The sequence below is a fragment of the Delphinapterus leucas genome, chromosome 10, assembly GCF_059928025.1.
Source record: "Delphinapterus leucas isolate spDelLeu-1000000601 "Yukka" chromosome 10, BTC_Dleu_Yukka2, whole genome shotgun sequence".
In the NCBI taxonomy this organism is placed as follows: domain Eukaryota; kingdom Metazoa; phylum Chordata; class Mammalia; order Artiodactyla; family Monodontidae; genus Delphinapterus; species Delphinapterus leucas.
In genome coordinates, this window is record NC_143138.1 from 3,583,013 (window position 1) to 3,597,660 (window position 14,648).

At 46.2% G+C, this 14,648-nt stretch overlaps 1 protein-coding gene across 11 annotated transcripts in view; it reads left to right on the plus strand.

Annotated features, from left to right (window-relative positions):
* FARS2 (phenylalanyl-tRNA synthetase 2, mitochondrial) overlaps positions 1 to 14,648 on the plus strand; it is a 395,257-nt gene that overhangs the window by 17,637 nt on the left and 362,972 nt on the right. For all 11 annotated transcript variants that reach the window (XR_016394512.1, XR_016394513.1, XM_089918251.1 and 8 more), the window contains one exon: positions 6,215 to 6,300. The gene's annotated coding sequence lies outside the window, so the exon portion shown is untranslated. The remainder of the gene's footprint in view (positions 1 to 6,214; positions 6,301 to 14,648) is intronic.

Here is a 14,648-nt window from a genome sequence, read left to right on the forward strand (position 1 = left end):
CTTCTTTCTGCCTTCTGTGGCTAACCTCAGTCAGCTGGTAGTTATGCAACCGTGGCCTTCCGTCTGCATGGCATGGACCTCACCTTGAAGGCCAAGAGCTTTTCAAGTGAAGGTAGGATTATAAAAAGAATTATCAGGATAAACTTGAATAATTACCGCATTATTAGAGCCACCGTCAGATTTCAACTGCTGATGTTTTCTCTATATTGTCGCGGGTCTTGAAATGAGAAAGAAAAAGAACTGGTAGTCGTATCTTTTACTGTATTAAAAATAAAATGTTTAAATTCATGTTTCATGGTGGATTTTAAAAAGTTGCATTAAATACACATATATAAACATATATATATATATAAAAAAAATAAGATTTACCATTAAACCATTTTAAAGTGTGCAGTTCCATGGCATTAATGCATTTACATTGTTGTGCATCCATCACCACCATCCATTCTCTGGAACTTTTTCATCTTCCCAAATGGTCCCCGATGATGAATTTTAAAATTCTTTTCCATGCTTATTGTCCAAACTAATATGGACTACTGACACCTATGTGTCTACAGGAATTGCCTCTTTTAAAATGACCTTGACCTAACTAATGCATAATTTGCCTTACGTTGGGAAGTGGTAGACACCTCTTGTCAAGGACCCAAAATCACCCAATTTAGTCCCTGCTCCCAGCCATCACTAACCTTACATGCTCACCCTGAGAAAGATCATTTCTCTCATTTAAAAAAACAGTAACTCTAGAAAATGACTTTTAAGTGACAGGTAAGATGGACTTTCTTGCATATGTGTTATGTGCTTTGGGATTCCAAACTTTTTACCAGTGTCCATTGAGAAAGGCAAAAAGAATCAGAAACAGTTACTTAGCACTTTTAGTACCTCCTACCTTAGTATAATATCATTGTGACCACTGGGCACATCTAAACTTACAGATTCAGGATGGCTTTTTAGCCCTTTAATGAGCAATTGGAATCCGGGGAGTCTGAAGGGAAGCCTTACCCTCACCAGATGACTTGCTCTTTATTTATTGCTGTGGGTACATCACTGTTCTCAGAAGCCCGAGGAACGAAGCAGACGGGCAGCTGCGAGGGCAAGGCTGACCACTGGTGTGGGTGCTTAGAAGGAAGCAGGTGGGCGTGTCGGGGCCCCCCTGAGAGAGACGTGCAGTTCTGTAGTCATGTCCCGGATGCACGTCAGGGACAGTGTCCTGAGGGCAAGGCCTTCACGGTGGGTGCTGGGGGCCACAGCCCATCTCAGCCGGTGCACGTGGAACATTCCTGAGGGAGGAGACCGCCGGGCTCTGGGGCTCAGGGTGAGAGGAAACAGCTGTAGTTCTAGTCCCTGGCAGCAGTTCTGTTCAGCCCAAGTGTGGGGTGTGGTCCCTGGGAATTGGGGTCTGCGGGGGCACTTGGATGGGCCAAGCAGAATTTGGGCCTTTGGAAGCTTAATAAATGTGTGCTTTAGAAGGTAAATCCGGCATGGTACATAAGGTGAATCAGAGGAGGTAATTATTTGAAGTGGAAGGTGTTAAAGGCTGTTTAATTATCCTGGAGGAAGGTACTGAGGGTCTCTAAATTATGTCACTTGTGGTGAGAGTGGAAAGGAGGGCTAAAGTGGCAGCGATGTTGTAAAGACAGAATTCACAGGCCCTACCAATTGGCTGGATGGAGGGAACGAAGGAAAGGGGAAGCCAAGAGTGATCTCAAGTCACTAGGTTGTAATGCTCATCGTATAAAATCGAAAGGTATAAAAGCATGTAATGAGTAGTAGCCTCTCAACTGTCTCTGTCTCTCAGCTCCTACCGTGTCTGCACTTCCTTATATACGTGTGTGTATGCGTAAACTACATTTATATTCCTGTTGAAAAATGGTAGCTACCATGCACAGCCAATCAACACCTCTTTTTTTATCATTTAACAATAATATATCTTGGAGATATCCTATGTCAATACATGTAGTGCTGCCTTATTCTTAATTTACTTAGCTAGTCCCCGATTAATGGAAATGTATTTCCTGTCTTTGGCTCTTACAAATTGTTCAGTGAATATCCTTGTTCATGCATCATTTTGCACACATATAAGAAGTATATCTAGGGCTTCCCTGGTGGCGCAGTGGTTGAGAGTCCGCCTGCCGATTCAGGGGACGCGGGTTCATGCCCCGGTCCGGGAGGATCCCACATGCCGTGGAGTGGCTGGGCCTGTGAGCCATGGCCGCTGAGCCTGCGCGTCCGGAGCCTGTGCTCCGCAATGGGAGAGGCTGCAACGGGAGAGGCCCATGTACCGCAGGAAAAAAAAAAGAAGTATATCTATAAATTTAATTCACTACAGGTGGGATTGCTGAATTAAATGTGTGTATTTTAAATGTTGATAGATATTGTCAAACTGCCTTCCATAGAAGTTTTACCAGCAATGCCTGTTTCTTAGACCCTCATAATACTGTGATATCAAAGAACATGATCTTCCCCCATCTGTAGATATTTTAAAACCTAATTGTCATTTTAATTTGCATTTCTTTGAGATTGAACATCTTTTCATACCTTCCAGAGGCATTTCTAATTCCATTTGGGGGAACCTTCTATCACTCGCTGATTCCCATTTCTCTATTCAGAAGTTGGACTTCCATGGAATGCCTATAGTGGTTTCTCAGATCATGATTCTGGAGTTTTGGTGGATATATTGGGATCATATTCAGGCAATAGTCATCTATTCCTATCTTATTAAGAGTTTGTCTTGAGGAGTGAATGTTCTGTTTTGTCAAGCATCTGGGGGCCGATTGTTTGCTTTTTCTCCTTTGATCACGGGGTCAATTAGAGGGCTGGATCTCCTGCCTTCATTTATCTTTGTGCTGTGCATGGTGGCCACGCCCCCGCCAGGGCCTTGGTGTAGTGCCCCCTTAGTGGTTTCTGTTTGTCTACATTTTATTTGGGGTTCCTGCGGGTAGTTGTAAGTATGTATCTTATCCGTCACTGAAACGGCTTCTCAAAGATGGAGAACTTTCTAGTGACTAAGTTACCCCATCCCCTCATTTACGGCCTTTAATCCTCTTCAGTTTAGCTGTGGTGTTTCACACCCCAACCAGTGTTTTCAGTCACCTTGAAATGCGGTTCTTCCTTAGCTTCGGTGATGCTCAGAGCTGAGCTCTCTGCTCGCGGATGGAGTCTTTCCGCAGAGGGCCTCCCTCCTTGACCTGCTTCATCCCCGTGTGACATCATCGCCGAGGTGGACATCACTGAATGTGTCCATCTGCATGTCCCGCCCGCCCCTCAAACAGTGTGTCTAAAATAACCGCATTCTTCTCCCCACCCCGGGTCAGCTTCTCTACTTGATGTGGCTGCTTCTGTCTCTGTTGCCCCTAAAGTTTTCTTAATGATCCCGGCAGCATCACGTATTGAGTACCTGCTGTGTGCCAGGCCCCGAGAAGCCAGGTAGCCAGGAGGGAGGATGGGACAGGAAGGGCAGGCAGCAAATGAGGACGCCTTTCCAAGCCAGAACGATGTATGCCAGCGCGCTTGAGATTGAACGTGTGCCAGGAGGGGAGGGCGGAGCGTTGGAAGGGTTATTACTTGGTCCTTATATCTCTGCAATAAGAAAAGTTGTTTAAAAGCAAAAGTGAGACGTGTGATTTTTTTGTAATGAAGAGACCAGATTCACTGCATAGACACTTGGATGATTTATAAGTCTTTAAACCCCAGTAGAGGAAAAGTTATTCCTTAATAATATCTTAGACATTCACTTTTATTTAAAGAATCTTGGTAGAAGACGAATTAGAAACTTCAGGTACTGTTTTTTCTTCTACCAGAGGGTTTGGTCCAATTATATTCCTGTCATTGGCGTTTTGGAGCTTGAGGACAACAGAACTGTTACAACATGAGTTTTTGGAGCCAGTTTTGACCATAGCGAAGTGACTGTGAGGCTGAAGGTCGAGAGTATGATTGATTGGGTGATTAGAATTCCTTTTAAAACAAATTAGATGTGGCAGGTTTGCCACTGGCAAAAAGTACTGCAAGGAAATGAATCTCATCAGCAGATAAAATTTCTTGGATCATCAAAAAAGGGTTTAATGTTTAAAATATAAATACACACACATACACACGACCTGCATTGGAATCCCTGTTTGTGCTGTTTTTACCATGAGTGTCTAGCCTGGTTTTTCTGTTAAATCATATGCAGGCACTAGATTGGGGATGTTTTTAATTTTTAGTTTAGTGGCTGGCACCCTGAATGTTAAATATACTGATCAGTGCAGTTTATCCACTTTCTGTATTTGTCTTTATATTTGGGGTCTTCTAGGTGATTGGATTTGTGATCAGACATTTGTGTTTGGGATCCCTGGCTTCGAAGCAGGCCGAGGGGACAGGAGGGAAGCAAGGACCATTGTTTGGGAAGGGAAGGGAGGAGTGAGGGACAAGCAAGGACATTCTTTAATGGAGAAGGGTATGTGTGAGAGGGGTGGCGGTGGTTGGTATCTGTTGTCTTGGAGAGAAGGGTGGGGTGGTGGTCCGTGGAGAACTAAGATTTCTCCAGAACTTCATACACTTCAGACACCAAGCTCTGCATTTTCATGTGTATTACATCCTCACAATAACCTTGGCATAGTAGGTATGGAAATTATTTGTAGTTTCAAAGAAGAAAAGGAGAGCAGGTGAGAAGATGTCCAAAAAGAACTTCTAAAAGTAAAATAGCGGTGGTGATGATGATTGTTAGAAAAGAACATTGCTTCAATGTAGCTGCCCTGGTGTGTTTTTTTTTTTTGCGGTACGTGGGCCTCTCACTGCTGTGGCCTCTCCCGTTGCGGAGCACAGGCTCCGGATGCGCAGGCTCAGCGGCCATGGCTCACGGGTCCAGCCGCTCCGCGGCATGTGGGATCTTCCCGGACCGGGGCACGAACCTGCGTCCCCTGCATTGGCAGGCGGACTCTCAACCACTGCGCCACCAGGGAAGCCCTGCCCTGGTGTTTTTATTCTAGTTTTTTGGTGGCGAGAATGTCGAGTAGGTAGGGTCAGAGAGGTTGAAGTTGGCTCTTAAGCTGGGTACATGAGGGCTAGTCGGGTCTCTGCTTTTGTATATGCTTGGAAATTTTCATAATAGAAGGACTTTTAAATGACGAAGCAAAGAAGTAGAATAGTCTGGATTGTGATAAAAGGTGAAAGAATATTTATGAATAGTAGGGAACATTTTTCCTTTCTTCCCCACTGTCAGACTTATATGATAGCATTAGCCTATGAACCTATCTTTGAGGCAAGATTATTAACAAACCATTTAGGAAATGGATGATGAAATCAGTTGTTTTTTTTTTTAGTTGTGGTCTTCTCTTCATTATCTGATTGCAGTGGAAGTTTTGTCCCAATAATAGAGCATTTATGCTGGAAGGAAGCCCAGGGCTGGAACTGTCTCACTGCAGAAGCTGTACAGCTCCAGGCGGCGGATCAGAATCTAGTCAGTGAGCATCTGTTTCTGCAGAACATGGTGGTGGGGCCTGGAGGGAGCTCCAAAGGTAGGACAATAAGAGAGTAGCTGTAGCTAGTGTTTACGGAGGGCTTCCCTGCCAGGTACTCTCTAAACACTTCACACATATCCAGTCCTTACAGCAACTCTAGGAGGTATAGGGACTAGGCTTTCTTATTTACTTTTATTCTTTTATTGTGGTAAAATATAGAAAACATAAAAATTACTATCTGAATCTTTTTAAGTATACAGTTCACTGACATTAAGTACATTCACATTGTTGGGTGAACCATCACCTGCCTCCATCTCAGAACTTTTTCATTTTCCCAAACTGAAACTCTGTACCCATTAAACACTATTTCCCCATCCCCCTCCCCGCAGCCCCTGGTAACCATCATTCTTTCGGTTTCTATGAGTTTGACTGCTCTAAGTACCTCATATACGTGAAATCATAGAATATTTTGTCTTTATATAACTGGCTTATTTCACTTGGTATAGTTATCTTCAAGGTTCATCCATGTTGAAGCCTGTGTCGGAATTTCCTTCCTTTTTAAGGCTGAATAATGTTTCATTGTATGTATGTATGACATTTTATCCGTTGTTCTGTTGATGGACACTTGGGCTGCTTCCACCTTTTGGCTGTTGTGAATATGCTGCTGTGAACATGGGTGTGCAAATATCTGTTCCAGTGTCTACTCACAGCTCTTTGGGGTAGAGTCCCAGAAGTGGAATCGCTGGATCTTATGGTAATTCTATGTTAAATATTTTTAGGAACTGCCAGACTGTTTTCTACAGCAGCTGCACCATTTTGCATTCCCATCAGCTGTGCACGAGGTTCCAGTTTCTGCAGATTGGAGGTAGGTCCTGTTCTTGTTTCAGTGTCACAGAGGAGGGAGAGAGGGGCGGGGAGGTTACATGCACTCACACAGCTCATGTGCAGACCCGAATCTGAGCCCAGCAGTCCGACTCCAGAGCCTCTGATGTAAAGATAAGAGGAGGCACAGAGGCTCGGAGACGTGGTCCAGGGCCCCGCGTGTGGGTTCAAGCCCGGGCCACCTGCCTTCACAGTTCATTTTGGTAAGCATATTAGATTCAGGGGTTGGTGTTTCTTTTTCCTTTTTTTTTTTTTGGACAAAAGTGCACTTTAAAAAAATCCACATTCTGTAGAAAGATATTATATGTTGAATATCTCTGTATGTCTTTCCCCTGCCTTTCTACATTTACGCTTTAAAATGTTCTGTTATTTAAAATATCTTTCAAGATGTATGCAATATGTTTGATTTTCTTTTTATTTGAGTTCTTGGGTCAAATTTTGCTTTTAAATGCTTTGAATAAATACGAATTGATTCTGCTGGAGTTTTGTATATATCTCTGCTCTACGTACCTCTGCCAGAAGTTTGCTTTCAAATAAAACCAAACAGAACTATCTAAGCCGAGCTTAAATGGGGGGAAACCTGGAGAGTATCAATGGTAAACACTGAGGACTTTTTAAAAAATTCAGATAAAGTGAATTTTCCATATTTATCAGTAGAGGAGCAAGAGCAAGAAAATGTGCCCATTTCTTTAATTCTCGTGTGTATTTTGCTAAGAGGGTTTGCATTCTCCCTCACAGAGGGGTCATGAGGTGCTTTGTGGCATCCTGCAAAGAGCGTGCTCCCCGGGGGACACTGGCTCAGCTGGGCCTGTGTGTCAGCTCATGTCCCAGCCCATCTCCGGAGCCCCTCACATTGCTGCCAGGGAGGTGCCCCCTGCAGATACAGACCGAGGGTCTCCTGGACCCTGCTCATCCCGGCAGGCCCTCTGGATGGGCGACCTTGTCTGTGCTGCATTTTAAGGGGAGGGCTGTGTGTGCATGGCCCCGAGCCCCTCCTAAGCTAGAGGGTGAGTGGCTTGTACCATCCACCGTCATAGCTGGGTGTGAGATTTAGACAAAGGTCCCAGCGTATCAAGGGCCCACAGTCATGCTCAGATTGACTCTGCTCTGGACGGTATCTTTAGAATAATCCCTAATTCTGTGGTTCCCAACTTTGGCCGTGCACTGCAGGCCACCTCCAGAGATTCCCATGTCACTGGCCTGGTGTGTGCCTTGGCCACTGGGATTTTTAAAAAGCTTCACAGATGATTCTAAATGTATGGTCAAGGTATGGGATCATTGGTCTAATTCCTCTTGAGTACCTTGTTCTTTGGGCTGTAATTAAGAGTTTTCTCATCACAAAAGATACAGAAATGCCTTTTCTCAGGGTGTCCTTATTAGCAGGGATTGCTGGAAAATATTCCTCACACACACAGGGACTGTCTTCTGTTTTGTTTATTTGTGTTGGAAGATGATTTTCACGCCCTTATGGAGTATGTCTCTTTATTCATGCGACTTAGCGCTGGTGTCTGTAGGGGACGGGTCTCGCTTACTCTGCGGAGACTTGAGTTCAGGAACTTGGAGGAAGGACAGGGATCCGCTCGCCTAGATTTCACTGCCGGCTCCCGGTCACTCTGCGTTCCGAGGGCAGTTTCATTCTGTAAACTGAAGACTGTGATGGGTTCAAGCTGACGCTTCTGTAGTTCCCGAAGTCTTCTCGTCCAGAGCCTCACCACCCCTGTGCATTTTAACACTCAGCGTGGCATTACTTTGGGAAACGTGGCTGTGTGTTTGGCTACACCACGTAGGCCCTCCGAGGGTTCCCCTGTTTAGAGGGATGCTTTGCCTCAGCTCCTCCTGGGCCCTCGGAGTTTCTTTAAAAAGTCAGTGACAGGGCTGGCATCATCCTCCCTGTGTGACTGTGGCTTTAAGATTATTTGGTTGAAAGTTTGTGAAAGTTTAGAGATGAGGTTTGGGGAAACAGGAGTTCTCCCTGCTTTGATTTCATTTTAGAAATGAATGTTTAGATGTAAAATTTTGAAACTTTGTCGTTGTTTTGTATTCTGTTTTTCTGTGAGAGCTCCATCAGTAGTTGAAGCAGAAAGGGTGTATATGATCCATGGAATTGCGTAGAGACCTCACCTAAGGGCAGAAAGTGGTTGGCTTACATCAGTAGCTGAGGACAAGGGCTGCCTTACCCACCCCAAGGCCGTTTCGGATACAGGCAGAGCAGAGAAACGTACACCTGTGTGTTTGTACATGTAGGTGTATGTAGTATAAGCGTGTAAAAATGTTACTCTGTGTTCATACGTAGCTGCTGATTCAGAGTGACGTAAAGGAGATTCTCTTAGGGACATCTGCCAGTGATCTTCCTTTGTTTTTTCAAAGAGAGGCACATTTGGGATTGACGTGCTTTCACATTTAGGTAATTTCATGCTAGCTGTGGGCATCGGACTGGGAAGATAGCTTTCTTCTCACATTTGTGTAGATTTCTCCCCTTAGTCAGTTACCTTGGTGACAGGTGTGTGTGGAGGTGGGCGGTAGGGTGAGGGCCCTGTTGGACAAGGGGACAGATTGCTGAGATCAAAAGCAAGGGCATCTGGTCATTTGCTACTGTCTTGGAAAATGAGGGCTGTGCTCCCCAGGAAGGAGGGACTTCAAGGGACTCTTGGGTCAGTTGGTGTGATTTTTCTAATCTCTACTCTCGTTTGCTTTCCCTGTCTCCTTCCCTCTAACTAGTCCCTGGTTGTTGACCTCCAGGGGCTGATTAGTTTCGTGTGTCACTAAGAAAAGGTCAAGGGTTATAGCAACAGGGCACTCCCTCTTCTGCCTTCACTTAGTTTTCAACATGCTGGATGTTTAAAATGAAAGAGTCAGCAAGGTACCAGCAAATGCTCTTTAAAAATGTAGCCCCTGTTTTGTGTAGGATGTTCTGCCGGCCCCTCCTCCTACCCCCACCCCACCTTCACCCCCCGCCTCGCGGGTTTTCAAAGCCAGCATCATTTCTAAGAGAAAAAGTTTAGAAATGGTTCCCTTTGATTAATGATAGGTTGTGTCATCTTCATATAGGAAATGTAGAGGCAAATATTAGAGTAGGGTGGGGAGGGACTGCTAATATAGCTATAAAACAGTTGTGTTTTTGTAAAGCTAACAAGTGCTATTCTGGTTTTATTGAGACGGAGATAGATGGTTACAGTGACCTGCCTCCTCTGTGCCAGGCGTTCTCTGTTGAGAAAACCAGGATGAGTAAGACATGGTCCCTACCCTCTAAGGACTTACCAGGGAGCTCCCTGCGCCATTTGACTTCTTAGCTATGGACTCTTCCAAGTCATCGGTCACGCCCGTCTCCCTCATTTTCCACCTGCAGGTGCCAAGGCAGTCATTGTCTCACATCCTGGTGCAATTCCTCTTTGGAGTTCGGTGCTGTCTTTTCACACCTGGCACTCCAAGCGGGGTCCTACGATGGCAGAGTTTCAGGTCCCCCACCCCCCATCTGTGTTATAACAGGAACCCCAGGTGACAGAGGACTTGTGCATTCAAAATGTGTTAATATGCAGATTCCATTTGAGTCGGGCTGGGGGTGCCTGAGAGGCTGCATTTCGAATGATCTCCCACGTGATGCTGATGCTGGCCTGTGGACCACACTGGCACCAGAAAGGCTTCACTCTAAGAGCCTGCTTCATCTCCCTTGGTGTCAGAGGGTAGCGGGGATGCTTGCTCATCTGATGACATGGGCTAGCGCAGGCAGCTAACCAAGTGATCTGGACGAAACACTCTCACAGGGAGTCAAAGATGTAAAAAGTGCCTGCTTGCCATGTGCTGGACATGGCTCCCAGGCCCCTGCAGACACAGGGATCCACCTCACAGTCGTATGAGGTAGGCACTGCCATTGCCTCTGTTTCACAGATGGGGCGATTGAGGCACAGAGAGGTTCCATAGCTTGACCCAAGTCGCATTTCCTGACAAGTGAACGGCAGGGCTGTGAGCCCAGGTGGTGCGGCCTCAGGCGCCCACGCTGGCGTCAGGTTGTGGTGCAGAGAGGACAGCGTCTGGGTTTCGGTGGCGGGCGCTTCCAGAAGGCAAGTGGAGTCCAGGTGTGTGGTCAGCATAGGAGGCTGAGCGGCAGGGTGGGGCTGTGCAGGCCTTGTTGAGCGGGCAGGATTAGAGGGGGTGCAGAGGCAGGCGGGGCGCCGGTGGCTGAGGAGCGTGAGGGCACGTGGACTGACGAGCGTTACGTGGCGTCACATGCTGGGGTCCTCACTTCGCTTAATCCTGACAGTGATGTGAGGGCGTAGGTGCACATTTTGTAGAAAAAGAAACTGCATTTAGAGAGATTAAGAAATTTTCCCAAGGTCAGCAGGGAGGAGGGTAACATAATTTGAATCTAAGTCAGTTTTGTCTAATTGCAAAATCTGTTTCTGAGACTTCTTTGCTCCGCTCCCTCCCTGGCAGGGACTCGGAGCAGAAATTGAGACACGAAGAGACCAGAGCTTGGTCACTGACCCTGCAGTGTAAAGAGGCCCTCGGCCGCAGGGGTGAGGGCAGGAATGCTGGAGCAGGGAAGCAGAGAACCTGCGAGACCCCTCAGTGCTGGCAGTCCAGGCAGGCTGGAGCTCCTAAATCTCCCTACGCGGGACTGGTCCCCGGCTGGACACAGGGTGAACCTGCAGATGGGGTTAAGTGGCCTCAAGCTGAGATCAGTGTTCATCTGGATGAATGTTTGTTAGGCTGGACCACTCTTCCTGACCTGCGTCCTCCATCCCCATGTCAGCCCTGGAGAGGCAGCCCTGCCCTCGCCCGGGCGCCTGTTTCTTAGACCCCCAAGGGGCAGCATCAGTGCTGCCGCTTCCTGTGTTTCACCAGAGGCGACAGGTGGTTTCTGCTCTCTCCCCCGATCTTTGTGATGATGGCGTTTCTTGGTGCAGACATTCCTTGTTGCTCCAGACGTGAAAATCTGAGCTTACTTGCTTTAAATAAATTATCGAACAGCCCCGTGTGACCTGGTGAACAGATAACTGGTAAACTTAGTTACTTAGTTACTAAACAGTACTTAGTTACTTAGTTACTAAACAGATACTTAGTTATCTGGTAAACAGATAACTAAGCTGCCAGCAAGTGTGGTGTGCCCCGGGGAATTCTTGGCCTCGGGATGCTGGTAATGGAGGGGATTGACTGCGGTTAGCAGATGGGCGCTGCTCATACTTCCCTAATCACTGACAGGCGCACCACTGCCGGCTGGCTCTCTGTGGAGCTGCTCTGTGCACATGCCCCTGGCCCCCAGGCTGTGGAGGGCCCTGTCCCCTCCCCGCTGCGGAAGGTAGCGGCTGGGCTTTCTGATGTGGTCCTTTGCCTCTTCATCCTCACGGTCAGGGCCTGCGTTCATATTTCCAAAGATTATCTTTAAATGGTAGAAGCATCAGTGCTGTATCACAAAAAGCTAGAAAACAGAACAGGAGAAAACACCCCCTTCACTGTCCTAAAACAATGATTATCAGTTTTTTCTTCAATGATTTTTACATCGTTGTATCTGTTGTTTTGCATCTGCATTTTTCCTTACTGCTACATGATCTTCATCATTACCGTTTTAATGGTTGCATTCTCTGTTGTGATTCTATACCATTAAGTAATTAGCTCTGTTGTTGATGAGTATCTTGCTCCCAGCTTTTCACAGTTATTAATAACACCACAAGGTATATCTTTGTGCATGTAGCTATTTCCATATTTTGAATTAGTTTCTTGTGATAGAGTCCCTAGTGGTATTACTAGGTCAAAGAGTATGAACAGTTTTATGGCTTCTAAAGCGTATTGCCAGATTGCTTTCCAGAGGAGTAGAACCAATTTACAATGCCATCACAAAGTCATTTGTTTCCCAGATGGCCAGCTAGGATTAGGGATGCAGCCTCTCACAGCAGGAGAGGAGGAGGTGTGTGTGTTTGTAAAACTTGCTGGTTCGTATGTGCACTGATTTAAACCTCAGTGACACTGTGCATTGTTCTTCTTAGTAGGAATATACTAGATGTCAATGCCAATATAAGTCATGCGGTTCAGAGTTTAATGTAGCAGTGTGGTAGACATGGAGTCAAGCAAGTGTATATATTTCCTGTTTCCCTGGAATTTGAAATTTTTAAAAAGTTGGCAAAGGTGAATTGGCAAGGGCTTTCAGCCACTGTGACGAGGGTCTGAGGGGCCCCCGGCTTTTCGGGAATATCTAATGGTTTGGAGATGAAGGTGAAAGTCGAGGAGGTTAGGGGGACAGGTGGGAGGAGGGCATTGGAAGTGCCCGGGCACGTGCTCAGGAGCGAGCCTAACCTGGCAGCAAAATTAACCTCACTGCTAACTACAGTCTTCAGGGTGCTGAGTGGAATGCTGTGTTGAGAAGGATTTTGAGGTCCCATCTAGGCTTCGTGGGAAAGGTACTGTGATTAATTAGCAGTTTGTTCTAGATCTTTGTCATTGCAATTTTCTTCAATTCTTTATATTTCCCTTTGGATTGTAAACATTAAATGCCTTTAAGTAGAGACTGGACCTTTTGAAGTCGTTCATTTTTATGTCCGTCCCCTAAAGTATCTAGCACATGGTTCTGTATATTAGGATGTAAGTGATGGTTTTGTGCTTGCTGATAGAATGATGAATGAATGAGGGAAATTTGTACTCTGTCTTCATGGTTCCAGGAGTTGTACTGAAGCCCTGTGGTCAGGTGACGGGTCCCACGTGTAGAGCCTGCAGCAGATGCTCTCAGGGGTAAAGGAAGAGGAAATTTGAGCTGAGAAATTTAGGAAAGGTAATGCTGGAAAAGACCTTTGATTTATATATATATGTACACTTCCCAAGTCACCTGTCGGGACCTCCTTGTTCGACAGACGGAGAAGCTGAGCCCTTAAGGCTGAGTGTCTTCCCCACGGTCCCTCAGAGAGTGGATGGCAGCTGGGAGCTCAGACCTGGACCTTCTGGCTCCTGGCCCAGTGTCCTTTACACTACGCTGTGTGTGGGGAACTTGGGGTGCTTGTTTTGCTACTTCCATGCCCCCATGCCCTCAACCGATGTATATTTGGAGTGTTCTTTGCTATATGTGCACATTTTTTTCTCCCTTGTGGCGGCATAGAAATGTATTTGGAGATTGTGACCTTGATGCAACAGTCAGACTGGGGTCCAGAGCAGTAAAAGCCTAGAGATTTGTCTTGAGAGCCAAGCGATAGTGCAGGCTCAAGACCCAGTTCCCTACCAAATTACAGCTGCACAGTTATCTCCGAGTTTGAATATAAACGTTTTTTCATTTCAGGGGAAGAATGAATGTTCAGTGTTAGTTGTGGTACATGATTTGAATGTGTTTTTGCCACAATTGTGATTCTTATAAAACTCTCATCATGGTCCATATGCGCAGAGGAGAGGTTTACGGTCCTCCAGGGAGCATTAACTTTGGAATCTGACAGCAGAAGCCCCGCATGGGCTGTGCTGCTTCCCCCTGCTTCCCCTCCAGTGCCCCCTGCGCCCCGCAAGAGGACAGGCACAGTGGTCATTGACATTCTGAAGCTCAGGGCTTTACTAGTGAGAAAGCACTCGTGGTGAACGTCAGAGCACGAGAATCATCAGCTCACCACTTCCTTGACGCCGTGTGGTGTCCACCCTGGGACTTGAACAGTGTGTGGAAGCTGGAGCCTGCTCAGCCCTTGGTGGCTCCAGGCCCCTTGAAAGTGATGTCAACCTCGCAAGCTGCCCGTGGTCATAGCTTCTGGGTAATCGGGTTTGGAATTGATGGGTATTTACATTTCAAGAGGGCTTTTCCTATGTTTCTGTAACTTTCCAGTCTAAACGTTTGTCCTTGATGTGACTGGATAGCTCTCTTCTGAGTGGTGCTGGAGTGTTTAAAACCGGCTCTGTGTGTAAACCGCTTTCTTCCTGGGAGAGCACAGGATAATCTGCTTAGGCCCACTTGTGGCCTAGCGGAGAGGATGACTTTCCTCCACATCCCCACGAAGCTAGCTCCGTCCTGCCTTCTGTGCAGTAGCTGCTAACGTGGCTATTATTCAGTGCAGAGCAGCTGGGAGAGACCGACTGACCTGCTGATAGCGTTCTGCTGTAACACGCTGAGGTTGGCACCTTTTACTTTGTCTGGTCTTGGCGGGATTAAAGTTGTTTTCAGGATAGGAACTAGAAGCTTATTCTCAAAAATTTAGACAATAAGGAAAAATTGAAAGACGAGAGAAAATTTATTCAAGTTCCCTCCACCTGAATGCAAACCATTCATAACATTAAAATTTTTTCTTTCATTCTTTTCTCCTGTATAACTTTTTTGTGGTTCTAATTAGACTGTTTATGAAAGTTTTACCTTTTCCTTTTACTTAACATCTATAT